A 15292-nucleotide genomic window follows, 5' to 3' on the forward strand; every position below is an offset into this window, starting at 1 on the left:
TGCTCAATTCTTTCCATTTTTCAGTGTGCACAGCCCTTCTTTGAACACATGACGGATGTCTTGAAACTCCATGACCTAGCCAACCCAAAACAGAACACGCATCACATTTCCTGTTAATGAAGTGCAAACTTTTGGTCACTTTGCATTATTCTTTAACGCAAAGTGACGGCCAAATTAGACCAGGCGCTATGTGGTGGAAATTTTCTCCTGTGATCCTCCAGAAAATGCGATTGAAATTATGCATCACCTAGTGTGATTTTCTAATGCAGGCGGTATATTTACTGCAGCTTGAGTAGATTTACTGTCGCTTAAGTAGATTTTCTAGTCGAGAGACAGCAAAAGTGCTACCGGTGCTAATATTTTCTGTCCACTGGTGGAACTCGGAGGAATCGGAGGAATCTCATGGAGTTTTGTGTAGCTCCGCAAGTTCTGTCCAACCCTATTCAAAACCAACTCTATAATTTACAAAGCCATCATAATCTGCACCCCCTGTTTATCTTGCGGACAAGCTTACAATGTTTGGTGGTTCAGGCACACCCACAGTCAGGACACCATCAGACTGCAGACTAAGGAGTGTAAAAAGAGAAAAAAAGGCAAGAGGACTTTTTCATCTACGCACCCAGAATCTGGAACAACAGCCCAGTATCCATCAAGAACCCCCAGTGCTGCTCCTATTTAGGAAAGAGTTCAAGACTCTGCTCTTTAAAGAACACTACATCATGGTGCATTAACCTTTCGCAACCCAGCTACTTCTATCACCTGATTTATGCTTGTCTTTGACCCTGTACAGCGCTCTGCTGGCTTTTGGATATGTTCACACTACACAAAGACCACATATGTAAATTAATAACAGCTGATATCAAATTTGAACCTAATAAAAATCATGTCAGTGATTAAAGTAGTTGTTGAATATGATGCAGGAAGTGTTCAACCACGCTGGTGTAACTTCTGCAAGTTTGAGAAACCAGATTATGGTGGGTCTTTTCCTTTGTTGACCAAACATTGCTTCACGCTAGCTTGTCTGGCATGGTTGCCACATACGCGCCTCCGTGCATAGCATGTGTGTGCTTTTTGACAAAAGCATCTCAAGGAGCACAAAGCAGTACTTTGTCTCCAATGCTGTTTACAGAGTCACTGCAGCTTAAAGAGTTAAACTGAACCTTTCTTCAACTTCATGACATCTCCCATGTTTGTAAGGACAAGAAGTACCAAAGCAGTCATCGTTTTTGGAAATAGAAGATGTGTTTTTTCTTTTAACTCTCAATCATTATTTATTAACCATTCGGTGTTACTCTCTTGGTTTTGGTAGCTGCATCTGTGCTCCTTTTTAAAGCCCCTGTAGTACTCTTTACCTTCCATTCCACTTTGTATATTTCTCTGCGGCTCTTTTTTTTGCATCCACATCTCCTTTATGTTGTGATACTGGAAATTATTTATTCCATTTTGCATATTTATCTCAGTCTCTTTTTTTTGCCTGCACATCTCCTTTATGTTCTGATACTGTAAATTATTTGTCAAAGTATTAAGTATACGATTCCAGATCTGTGTTATTTAAAACATCATGTATACTTTTAAGTTGGTAGTGGGGTTAAAATCGATGGACTTCGTGACACAACATGTAATTACAATAAAACACATGGACTTTCCTTTAAAAAGGCCAGACCTTTTGGCTTTGTCAATGCTTGTTTATTATATGCGGCTTCGTGGCACCAAAAGCTGTTTCTAGGCTATACCGAAAATGGAAAGAGACTAGGTAGAGTGCAAAGTTCGGCGGTTAGAAAGCTAAATATGGAAGCTGGAAAAGCAAGTCGGTATGAGGAGATGGTTAAGGGCCCGATAAAAGGATATTCAACCATCGGTACAGTGTGCATTTGAACCGTTTGTACTGAATGTTTCGCTCTTTGCCAACAGACGTTTGCATTAAGTTCAGGAGGTTTTATGCTCTTTTAGACCTGCCTCGAATCCAACTCACCCTCCACAGTGTGACAGTCATTTCAACTACTACACCCCACATGCTAACATGTGGAGTCAGTTGGTCTCCTGCCTACTAAGGTGCATTGTGAGAAGAGCACTAAAGATTTCAAGAGATCCCATTGTGTCCACTCCTCGCTGCGTAATCTGACAGAACAGGTCATGTTTTTTTAGGTCTCGGCTGGGCGTGGCAGTGAAGCTGCTCCGCCTCTCAGATAGATCTTCTAAATACAAGATTTCTAAAAGGGACTGTAAGCCCCACCCCTCCTTTCCATTGGGTAGCGTCAGCGTTTATGATAAACGCTGGCTTCCCAATGGAAAGGAGTGTTTTTGGGTGCCACCCTGTCCGTTTTTCGGACAGCCCCTCCGGACACAGTGTCCTGCTTTGCGGCTGTCGTTGTGAATACTTTTCTTATCAGCTTGTCTGATGAGGCTGTCCAGGGAAGGTTCAGGGAGAGTTCAGCAAGCTTAAGCTCAGTCATGCTACCTTCATGCCTGCAGCACGCGCCACTCTGGCTCTCTGATTGGGCCTGTAGTGACGGATCACGCGCCTCTGTTTAGGTGGAGAGAGAAGGGCATGCAGTCTTGCTTCCCTCCGAGCCGGTGTGGTGAGGTAACCCTTCTCAACCCCGCAAGCTCTGCTGCCTCCCGGGCTCGTATTTTTCATACGCCCTTTTTAGGGAGACTCCAGGGGGACACGGGACGTGCGTGTGCTTGCCTGTGCAGCGTATTAATCCTTTACAGCAACTTAAATAACCCCCCCCTCTGTGTCGCTAGGTGTTTTCCTGAAGTCTCCATAATGTGATTTTCTCCACTCTAACTGCTGCGCTCCTGGTTTCTCTCTCTCTCGCCTTATGCTTCTCTTCCACTGCCCCGCATTGCCTTCTAAACTGTGTCCTTTCTTCCTTCCAGATGCATATTTCACTTTCTTCTGTTTGATTCCCCAACTTGCACCTCTATGTAGCTTTCCGCACTAGCGCGCTCATGTTGCTTTCACCCTTTATGCCCTGTGTTGCTTCCACCAACCACTCGTGCCCCATGTTGCATCCGGTTGTATGATTAAATAACTACTTCCTGAACCACGACTGCCTGAACCACGACCTCCTAAACCACTAAAGTTTAAACAACGATCTTTTCTTTACAGCGACTTTTTTTTCAACGACTTCCTGTACAACGAAATTCCTTTAATTAGTCTTTTTTTGTGGGGGGGGGGAAACCCCCGCACCCCCCAATAATCCCTTATTAGCGTGTTTATATGTTAAAGTGTTTTTACTTCAAATTAAATCCAAATGTTAAACATCTCTTTTTATAAATAATACGCTATAATTAATTATAAGTATTTAAAAAAATCATTTATTCAAACAAATGACCTACCTTTTAATGTTAGAGAATTCCATGCTTGCTTTTCCTTGATGCCATTTCAAATGTGTCGGCTATAGAGTTTTCGCGTCGAGGAGAGAAAAGCTTTACCACAGTGTAATGCTAACCAACAGTGCCATCTACTGGCTTTAAAAGGTAAATTAATTCTGAACATTTTAAATGTTTTAAGTCGTTGTTCCGCAAAGTCGTGGTTCTGGACTTCGTGGTATGTGATTCTTCGTTGTTCAGACTTCGTTGTTCAGGTAAGTCGTTTTTTGATCTTCGTTGTTGTGGATGTTTCCCGTTGCATCCACTTCTGAGTTGCTCCGCCCACCAGGGTCCCCATCTTGTTCTCTATTTGCTCTCCCGATACCGCTTTTCAGATGAGACACACTTTTCTTCAAGTGGGGGTCAGGTGTCAATACTGGGGAGTTTGGGGTGGGTGTAGCCCCTGCGCATGTCGTACACACTACATAAGGGGGGGTCATTCTGTTCTCTAAGGGAGTGTTTAAACCCCGCCCCCCCAGCCAGCACAAAGTAGAACAGCAGAATATGGGAGAACAGGTGATCTGCCCCACCCCCACCATCAGGCCCTCCCTCCGCTGGGCTCTGCCGGCACTGTCCGTGTGGCGCTAGTGCCAGGCCGGCTCTGCTTGGCGCTACACCGTAGTGACATCCAGTGGGTTCTGTGCGCAATCTTCACGCATGTCTTTCTGTCTGTCTTTCTCGGTTTATGAGTCTGTCTTTATCTTTCCTGCAATTATGTTCTTTCCCCTCTAGCTTTCCTCTCTCCATCTTTCTTCCTGTTTCCTCCTCCTCCCCGCTTTCTTTCTCTCCTGCCCCACTCACACCCTGTGTAAAAGAGTGACAACTCCCCCAGCCTTCACTCAGGTACCCTAGTACTTCCGGTTGTGCCTACGAGCGAGACCACTATCGGTGAAAAATGAGCTCAGTGCACGACCTTCCAAGGGTAACCGGAAGCCACGTCACACACCTCACATTGGCTGAGTCCGAGCAGCACCACACATCCATATGTTGCCTGTTAATATATATATATACACATATATATATATATATATAACCTAGTTATAGTTAGGACCTACTTTCCATAGGAAATCCGCAACATTCTATTTGGAATAACTTTGGCGCCGGTGGACGAATCTTCGCGAATTTCTCCAAGAAAATGACCTGCTCCGCTCCTTCCCTGAAAGTTTGGGGGTGATTCGTCAAGCGGGGGCCTAGAAAAAAGGGGGGCCCGAAAACGTGTTTTCCCCATGCAATTTTCCATAGGACCTTTAGCCAGGGCTACAGCCCGAACGGCTGAACGGAATTACACCACATTTGGCAAAAAGGTAGAGTTTGGTTCGCAGATTACCCTTATGGTGTAAATCTGTTCAGTAGTTCCTGAGAAAATCAAAAGTAAAATCATAGATATATGTATAGGCGCTTACCGTACGCGTACGGTAAGAGTACGGTCAAGCGTACCATTACGAGCACGAGCTGCATGCTCATTGGCTGTCAACCTTCCAGGGCCGGCTTCTGTAGTGTCCCGGGGTGCCTACCCCCGGGACACTGCTGTTTGCTATGGTAGGGCGGGAGTCTCGCGGCTCCCGCCCTACCATAGCAAACTGCTTTGATTTTTGAAAGAGAGAGCAGGAAACCTGCTCTCTCTTTCAAAAATCAAAGCGTATTGCTTTTCTGTATGCGGAGCAGAATGTTAGCTGCTCCCCAAGCAGAAAAGCAATGCCGGCTCCCGCAGGATGCGGGGAGCCGGCAGGGACCGTGGGGGGCTTGGGGACCCCCCCCTCGGTCCCCAACGGAGAGGGCAGGCCCCGGGGGATGGGGTCCCCGGGGCCATAAGTTGCCCAGGAGGGGGGCCAGGCGGCCCCCCTCCACCATTGATATAAAAATTTTTTTTAAAAAAGAGGCAGGCCCTGGGGGATGGGATCCCGGGGGCCTTAAGGGGGCATAGGAAGGGGGCCACGGAATTGGCCACGGGAGGGTGGCCACGTGGCCCTTTCCATAAAAAAAAAAAAGAATTGGGGGCAGACCCTGGCGCATACTGGAGGTTGCTGGTGGGCTATTTGTCCTCCAGGGACCCCCAGTATGCAAGGAGAATTAGTTCCCCCTCTGAAAAAGCGCCAGGGGGCTGCGTTGCAGAGAGGTGTAAAAAGGGGCATGGCCTCATTACACCTCTCTGCAACGCAGCCCCCTGGTGCATACTGAAGTTCCTGGTGGGCTAGTTGGCCCCCAGGGACCCCCAGTATGCAAGGGGAATTAGTTCCTCCTCTGAAAAAGCGCCAGGGAGCTGCGTTGCAGAGAGGTGTAATGAGGCCACGCCCCTTTTTACACCTCTCTGCAACGCAGCCGCCTGGCGCATACTGGACGTTCCTGGTGGGCTAGTTGGCCCCCATGGACCCCCAGTGTGCAAGGGGACTTAATCCCCCAACTTAGAACGCGGTACGGGGCATGTTTGCACAGTGGTGAATGTAGGGGGCGGACCTAGAGGTGATATGTGTGCAAACATGCCCTGTGGCGCGTTTTAAGTTGGAGAATTAATTCTTCTTCAATTACTTTTCAGGATCAGTAGTGCGCTCAAAGATGCAGCACTGACGTCTCTTGTGATAACAGGTGAGTAAACGCAGCTCCCTGGCGCATACTGAAGGTACCTGGTGGGCTAGTTGGCTCACAGGGGACCTCAGGATTGAAGAGGAATTAATTCCCCAACCTAAAACGCGCCACAGGGCGTGTTTGCACACATGTTACCTCAGGCCCGCCCCCTTCCGTCACTATTAAGCAAAATATTCCTGTAAAATCAGCCGAACTACGAATTCCAATTTACTCACCTGTTATCACAAGAGACGTCAGTGCTGCATCTTTGAGCGCACTACTGATCCTGAAAAGTAATTCTAACCATACTTACAGTAACTTGAATTTCCATCCATAGGCTAACATTGACTGGTTTCACTTGGAAATTCTTCTAAGTGGTGTGGAGTTTTGGAACTTTAAAACACTCATGTAGCTACTCACCAACCCATGCAGCCACTTATAGACAAAGTGAGACACTGATACAGATATTTACATATTTAAACTTTACTCGCTAATACATGTATTCACTAAGATACACTTAATAAGTCAGTTACGCAAACATTTTTACAAAAAAAACATCCATTCAGACACTTATTTACCCATGTATTCTTCCATCGACCTTTAGATATATATATATATAAAAAATATTTATTTTTCAGAAAGACACACATTAACTGGATGATGTCATCAGTGATGTGAAGTCGAAACGGCGTTGGCCAAATATGATCAAGCTATTCGCACAGCGGTGGATATTATTGCCCCTATGAAAGTGTTCAATCCACGTCCTGCACACAAACAGGAAGTGTGGTTTTCGGAACATATACGCTCCTTAAAACAGGTTGCCAGAAAGCTGGAAAAGGTCTGGAGAACATCACATAGAGAGGATGACGGGAACCACTACTGGTCAGCTCTCACTCTCTATCACAAGGCCATCCGGATCGCACGTAAGAATCACATTGCGTCCCTTCTTTCTGCCGCAGGCAATGCTCCCAGGGCACTGTACCAAATTCTACAATCCTTTGTGAAACCAGTGGCCTGTGAGAGTGCTGAACTTTCCTCACAACAGCTATGCGATGAAATATCGCAATTCTTCACAAGCAAGATAGATAAGATCTATGATACCATCACCAATGCCAACCGGTCTTCTATAGGAGATTTACCATCGCCACTGGTCGAAGAAGAAACATGCTAGGCCACTCTTAGTGCATTCCCTCTTATCTCTCTGGAAGAGGTGCAGTGCCTGGTGAGTCAAACCAAAAGTGGCAGTCCTTCGAACTCTATTCCAGCTAGAATGATGCCGGTGGTGGTTAAGACACTGGGTACAGGGATTCAGTGCCTTGTGAACCTATCACTGACCGAAGGCCGAGTGCCCATGGTATGGAAAAAGGCATCGGTAAGACCTAGTAGGAAGAATGCTACAATCCCTTGGACGGATTTGTCAAATCTCAGACCGATATCCCTACTTCCATTCATGGGAAAGCTCACTGAAAGACATGTGAACAGGCACCTTTCGAGCTATATCGAACAGACCGGCAGTCTAGACCACTCGCAATTTGGCTTCAGGCCGAAGCACAGTACTGAGTCGGCGCTACTGTCAGTGATGGATGATCTACATATGTACCAGAACAGGGGTCATTCGGTAGTCCTGGTACTGTTAGACTTGTCGGCAGCGTTCGACACTATATCCCATAATATTCTGCTTGAACGGCTTGCTAAGATCGGTCTTGTGAGTACAGCACTGGCCTGGTTAAGAAATTTCCTATCTAACCGGACTCAATCGGTTAGCATGGGCACATTTCGTTCGGTGGAGACTGAGATTACCAAGGGGGTGCCACAGGGCTCCTGTTTGAGCCCAACTCTTTTCAACATCTACGTGGCCCCCCTGGCTAGAATCTTGAGAGAGTTCGGTTTCATCCCGGTATCCTACGCGGATGACACCCAGCTCCTGTTTCCTTTTAAAACTCTTACAGACGAGGTGAAAACATCTTTTTCCAATGGCATGAAGGCGGTAGCAAATTGGATGACATCTAATTGCCTCCAAGGTAACGTAGGCAAAACGGAGGTTATGCTCTTCGGGGAAGCAAAGATCCTGTGGACCCCGGACTGGTGGCCGCAAGATCTTGGCCCGGTCCCAGAACCTAAGCTGGTTGTGAAAAATCTGGGTGTGCGCTTGGATCATGAACTCTCTCTTAAACAGCATTGTAACATCACTGTGGGTTCCTGTTTCCATGTCATTGGCTTGCTGCGGAAGGTTTTTCCCCTGCTACCTGACTTCACCAGGAAAACCTTGGTGCAAGCTCTGATACTTAGTCGTTTTTACTATTGTAATGGCCTCCTGCTATCGGCCAATGATGGAGTATTGGCCAAACTCCAGATGATTCAAAATACTGCTGCCAGGCTGGTACTAAATGCCCCCCCTAGGGCACCGTCTAAACCCCTCTTGGAGAAATTGCATTGGCTCTCAGTCCGTAACAGGGTAAAATTCAAGACCTGCTGAATAATCCACAAGAGCCTAAATGGATTAGGGCCATCGCACTGGAGGGATAAATTCATTCCATACAATCCGGCTCGGTCCCTTAGGTCCAGTAACCAGCTTCTCCTGAGAGTGCCACCTGTGAGAAAGGCCAGACAGGGTGGCAAGGCCTTATCTGTAGTTGGTCCCACTCTATGGAACAAGCTTCCCCTTGCTTGAGGCAATGTCCTGAACATTTGGGCTTCAGGAAGAAGCTCAAAACATTCCTGTTTCAGAATTAATCCGCTATCCATTGACTGCTTGACCATGCTTTTGGTGTTTTTTGGGCGCAGAGATACTCCGGAAGGAGTCGATTCAAGCGCGATACAAACCCGCAAATAAATAAATAAAAATAAATGTCATTTGAGATGTCATCAGTGATGTCACTGACCATGTCATGAGTGATGTAATATGTGACGTCATCAGCAGTGCATTGCGGGCGCGTGAGTTATAGTTAGCTGAACTAACTATAACGGGGGAATTTCAATGGTTTTGTATGAGTGAAATGTCCAGCTGACTATAACATGTATGAAACCTATGTTTTTTTCAGTGAATTTCTAATGTTTTTTAAATGCTAATTCCTAACTATAACATGGCTGAAACCTATGGTTTTTTCAGTGAAAATCTGCCTACTGTTACTTCTACAACTACTCGAGAAAGTCGCACTTCAAATGTCAGTAACAGCACCAAGGATTTATTGAAAACTTTGGAGAAATTGCTCCGCAGTGAACTTTCCAAGTAGTGGGAAAAGAAATCATTGGATAAATATCTGGAGGTCAATCGGGTGCCCCGGGGTCTGAGAGTGATGATTGTTCCTACTTATGAAAACCCGGACCCCAAAATGCTCCAGAGATGGGCAGAAAATAGTCTTCAATCATCTAGAAATATGCTACTAATTTTAACTGAATTTGCCCACTCAGACAGAGAATCATTACTAATAGAAATTGCAAAGGTCAATGCACTTTTGGAAGCGACTGGTGACACTGATTTAATAGCGAACACCCGCAAAGAAATTGACCAAAGACTCGCTAAGTTGGAGCAAACTATTCAAGAAAGGAAAATCAATAAGTTTGCCAGGGACAAAGAGGACTATGCGACAGGTCGTATTTTTACTTTTTCACGCAAATACGACTCTTACAAGCGCAAAGCCATGTCCACCCAGCAGAAAACAACTACGACTACTGATCCAGGGGCAGCTACGTGCCCTGCATTGACAAATGAAGACAATCTATTAGTAGCATCATTCAGTGGCTCTGAGGACAGTCTATTACGAGCTGATGCAATTTCAGTTGATTTGACAAAATTCTCTGTGGTTGACGAACTAAATTTTGTCAGCGAGGACCGGAGGTACTCTCTGCGCTCACGGAACACTCCTCCCCAAGCAGACAAAGCGGCAGTCAAAAACGCCGCTGCAGGAAACGAATTGCCAAAAAGAGGTGGAAGGCGAGGCAAAACTTGCAAGAACTGGAACAATTAGCCAGTGAACAAGACAACAAAGTGATCAACCTGACAGATCTGACATTGTCCAGGGCGGAAGAACAACTCCTCTCTTTAGGACTCTCATATTGTCCACCTAATGACTTCTCTTATGTCCAAGCACGAATCGATGTTTTTAAATTTATTAGGAAAATTAAATTGCAAAAATATTTTTTGTTACATCCTGATACTTCAATTTTACGTGCTGAATCTGAGGTTGAAACATCTAATGTCGAATCTCTTCAGGTGAAACATTTGCAGGGTCTGCAGACGTTATTGTCTTTAGATAATGAAAATAACTCGCAAACTGATTTGACAGTGAGTCAAGCTATCAAGGTTAATTGTTCTCCCCCACCACCTTTCGAGGCAAATCCACATTCTTGCCCTTGATTCCTAAAGATGCATTGGATGTCTTTAGTGATAGGATCATAACAGAATTGAAGGCACTCAATAAATCGGTGCAGAAAAAGAAAAAACAAGTTGATTTCAATAATACACAGTATACCAAACTTGTGAAAAAAATCCAGGGTAACAATTTGGTTGTAGTGAAGAGTGCCGACAAAGGGGGAAATACAGTGTTATGGGCCAAAATTGATTACATTTCTGAAGCGGCTCGACAACTATGTGATCCCCTTTGTTACACAAAATGCACTAAATTTGTGATGCTTAAAAGCCATGAAAAAACTAGAAAAGACATCAATCTCTGGTATAGAACTGGCTTATTGACAAAGAATGAATCCAAGTTTTTGAATGTATCACATCCCATCACCCCACTCTTTTATTTGTTACCCAAAATTCACAAATGCACTTTTCCTGTCCCTGGTCGCCCTATCATTTCTGCTCAGGGTAGTATGAATGAGAATATTTCTAAATATGTGGATTTCTTTCTTCAATCACATATGTTTTCTCTTCTTTCTTTTTTGAAAGACAATACAGATTTTTTGGTTAAGGTCAGTCAAATCACTTGGTGTCCTGATTTTTGTTTCCTGGTGATGGATATTGAGGCACTTTATACCAGCATCAACCATCTCCAAGGCCTTGAAGCAGTCAAATATTTTCTGGATGGACGAGAGGCAGGATTTAGAGATCATAACCTCATGCTTTTGGATATGATACGTTTATGCCTCTTCAACAACTATTTCCAATTTGGAAAAGATTTTTACCATCAGGAACTAGGGGTGGCCATGGGTTCATGCTTCTCCCCCAGCTATTCATGTCTTCATGTTGGCTGGTGGGAGAGGCATGTTCTTGGGGTCACCCATGCACACTGGCTCCCTCACCTAGCTCATTATTGGCGCTTTATTGACGATATTTTTATCGTCTGGCGGGGCACCAAGGAACAAGCTGCTTCATTCGTCACTGACATTAATGTCAATGACAGGAATCTAAAGTTTACTGCCAATATCACATCTGATTTTGCAGAATTCTTGGATGTCCAGGTCTACATTGATCATGATACCATACAAACTAAACTTCACAGGAAGAGCACTGCGGGCAATTCCATCTTGCATGCCCGCAGTGCTCATCCACCACACACAATCAACAGCATTCCTTTGGGTGAATTTATCCGGATTAAACGCATCTGCAGTAGTCCTGACATCTTAAACCAATGTTTAATGGAATCCAGGTCCAGATTCCTCAGACGTGGCTATAGCAAAGTCATTTTAGATCAGGCTATGATTAAGGTACGTGCTCGCCCCCGCGAGGAACTCTTAATCTCTAAAAACAAGGAGATCATTGAATCCACAGCACAGGGCTCTGTTCGGTTCATCACCACCTACTGCTCTCAAACATCTAAGATCAGCAACATCATTCGATCGGAGTGGCCAATTGTACTAACTGATGTTATTCTTGCCCCATTTTTACCTAAATCACCAGCCATCACTTTTAGGAGGGCTCCTTCAATGAAAGATTCATTAGATAGAACCCAACCTGAACTTCCACTCAAAACGAATTGGCTTAATAAACCTGTTTTTTTTAGGTGCACCTCATGCCGAGCCTGCACATTTGCGGTCAATGGCACACACTATGTATCTGCTTTCAACGACAGGTTGATTCCAATAAGAGAACATCTAACATGTCGCAGTGATTTTGTAATCTATCAGCTTACCTGCACATGTTCTCTTTCCTATATTGGCAGTACAAAACTACCTGCGCATCAGCGTATTTTGCAGCACATCCGGGCTATAGTTAACTCAGATATGAACTATCCAGTGGCTCGCCACTTCAAAGCGGTACACGACAATAAACTAAAGGACTTCACATACACCTTGTTGTGTTCCGTAGCCAATCCAAGCAGAGGTGGTGATCGCGAAAAAATGCTGCGCCAAAGGGAAGCATTATACCCGGTCCCCTAACGGGTTAAATGCTTTTGATGAATTACATCATTTTCTATAAACTGTGTGTATTTGGCCTTAACCTTCTTGAAATGAGTTTTCTCCCCTTTTTGATCTGCATTCCTTGGGATTTCTCTGTTTCTGACTATTTCATTGAGATTTGATACATTTGAGTGTTAAATTTTGCCTTTCTTGTTTACATTTGCAGTTTTTCAATTCAAGTCTTCTGTAGCCAAAATAATGTATTTCATTTGATCATGAAATTGTTCTGAAGCACTTGCACTTTAGCACTTAGGCACTTTTCTTGACACTTGAACATGTATTGTGTTTATGATAGGGGTCGTTGATAACTTTCTCAGGGAGCATGTAAATAATTCTTTTGACCAATGTGTAATAGAATGTTTGGATGCACTTGCATTTGACTTTTTGAGCACACTTTTTATTTTCATTTGTGAAGATTTAAGAGTGCTTTACATTCTGGTTAATTTTGACAAAATTTATTTACAATATCCATTTTACTCCCTTTGAGTGGCTGTCAGATCAAATCATGTGACGCTATTCTTACATGTCATTTGAGCACTATGCTCTTAACAGTGTCCTTTTGTACATCGATTAGAAACATAATTGACTGGCACTATTGCTTTAATTATGAATTGTTGGCCTATTTGCTGTGTTGCAACCCTTGCGTCCTGTTTCTTTAGGCGCTTGGGCTTTTAAATTGAATTTATTGCACCACCTACTCCTGACGCGTCATGTGATCAAGCTCCGCCTGCGGAGCGAAACGCGTCAGGGATGGCACTCGCTCTTGCACTTTAACGAAAATAAATATGGATTGCTGGCACTGGAATTCGTGATGTGGCTTCATTGGTGTCTGTTACTCGACTAAACACCTGGTACCGGAGTGGAGGTCTACGCCTGGTGTAACCGCTACCTTTGGCGGTCAGGTTTCTGCGTATGTATATATATATATATATATATATATATATATCTCATATCATATACCGCAATGTCCGAAAAGCATTATGCTGTGATGTCTCAGTAAAAGCTTCCACCTGAATTTCCCCTGTGTGGCTTCTTCGGCGAGGAGGAGGTAGTTTGGATTTTGTACACGGCAACCAGAAACCCGTTTACAGAAGCCCCGCTCCACAAGTTGGCCTGAGCATCACTGGTGTTGCATCTGAGAAGGTGGTTTTGGTGTCCGAGGTATCGGAAGAGCTCAGGCCCACCTCACATGGCAAGGCAAGCATGGGCGGCTGCAATTTAGTCCGTGACTTCACGGAGTGTGGGGTACATTGATTTCCCTGCCCCTGCCCGGTGGACTCTTGGCGTGGAGGTTGGCAGCGTGTAGGGGACTCGAGGAAGCTCTGGGACTGAACACCAATCCTGTTTTTAATATCGCCGTCATCCCCCTTTGTCCTGCACAAATTCCTAACATCACACAGCAATTACCGAATCCCCGTGGAATACTCACCTGGCGCAAAGAACTCTGGGACTTGCAGTTTTGAGCAACGACGGAGTGCACAAGCACATGACTTGGGGAGGAACAAGATCTCACCTATGGGCACGCTGCAGGACATTTCAAAATGGGGGTGGGCCAGAACTGTGATTGTTTGGCATCTGATGAAGGCCGCGATGGCCGAAATGCATTATGCCGCGATGTCTCAGTAAAAGCTTCCACCTGAATTTCCCCTGTGTGGCTTCTGCTTCTTCGGCGAGGAGGAGGTAGTTTGGATATATGTGTATATATATATATATATATATATATATATATATATATATATATATATTAATATTAATATTTCAAACCAAAATTCGCCGGTCCCCCAGCCTCTCTAATGGCGGCGGGTTCGAGCGAGGAGGCGATCCTCAAGTATGCATTGCTCCAACTTTTCATCAAAAGAAGTCAGCTCGAGCCCAGATTCATCAGCGTGAAGGTTTATTTAAACAAGGATGTCAAAAACGCCCGACGCGTTTCGGTGCAGCCGCACCTTCACGGGTCCAAGGTGCGGCTGCACCGAAACGCGTCGGGCGTTTTTGACATCCTTATTTAAATAAACCTTCACGCTGATGAATCTGGGCTCGAGCTGACTTCTTTTGATGAAAAGTTGAAAAGTTGGTGCAATGCATATATCTATCTAATCTATCTATCTATCTATCTATCCCTGCATCGGTGCCAAAAATTAAAACGGAGAAAACCCGTTTTCACTATTATTGCTACTTTTATCAAATTGAATGTTCCACAAAATGTAACTCCTCCCCATATTACATACATTCTTTGAATCAGAGTAAATATTAAGGGAGGCTCTACAAATAACACAAGCATTGTATATTCATTATTAGAAATAAACATAATAGCTTTTCTGTATAAAAACAATCTAGTGCAGGCATAACCCTTAAACCTGAGCAAAATGCTTCTCTCGTCAGGATGCTGAAGAGATTCAATCAGCCCCGTGTGGAGCAGCGCGTAAAGAAGCAGTAGGGAAGCGAATGCCACTCAGATCGGGGGTTAATCGGCAGGGGATGACGATCACGCCCTCTTGAGAGACTACCACCCCAGTTTTTTCATCCAATTTAAAGCACTGCCTTGATGCTCCCAGTAATTCAATGTAGTTTACATGTTGAAAGCGTGTTGGTTTTAGTAGGAGTGAAGTTAGTGCGCAGCGCGCGCTTTTTTTTTGTCGCAAGCGCATGCGTATTATGTTCGAACGTTATCCTATTGTTCAACCGCCGCGCGGAGAGATCGTGCACCCGAGACCCCACGCAGTACTGAGAAGTCAGGCCAGTCAATTCCATTATTTACCCACGGTACGTGTTTTCCTCATTTACAGGCCAATCCTCTTCAGATGTAAAGTGAGAAGTCAAGGCTAAAAAAATATATATCAACCCGGCGAAGAGGCAATTCACTTGAAGCTTGAAGGGCCGTTAGTCAGACTTGATTTTCAATCTGTTTATTCGTTATTCTCATTTGTATTTAATATAGCTCAAAATATTTTAATGTATAAATGTATTCATGCTTTATGCTTATCCATATTCTAATAATACAGGTTTG

At 44.5% G+C, this 15292-nt stretch overlaps 1 protein-coding gene across 3 annotated transcripts in view; it reads left to right on the forward strand.

The window, feature by feature from the left end:
• BID (BH3 interacting domain death agonist) overlaps window positions 1-15292 on the forward strand; it is a 436998-nt gene that overhangs the window by 56228 nt on the left and 365478 nt on the right. The window contains exon 1 of one of the 3 annotated variants that reach the window (XM_078673630.1): window positions 14923-15048. The exons of the other annotated variants lie outside the window; for them this stretch is intronic. The gene's annotated coding sequence lies outside the window, so the exon portion shown is untranslated. Of the gene's footprint in view, window positions 1-14922; window positions 15049-15292 lie in introns of those variants that run through there. 3 annotated transcript variants of the gene reach the window in all.

Source organism: Lissotriton helveticus, chromosome 1_1 (genome assembly GCF_964261635.1).
Source record: "Lissotriton helveticus chromosome 1_1, aLisHel1.1, whole genome shotgun sequence".
NCBI classification, from domain to species: Eukaryota; Metazoa; Chordata; class Amphibia; order Caudata; family Salamandridae; genus Lissotriton; species Lissotriton helveticus.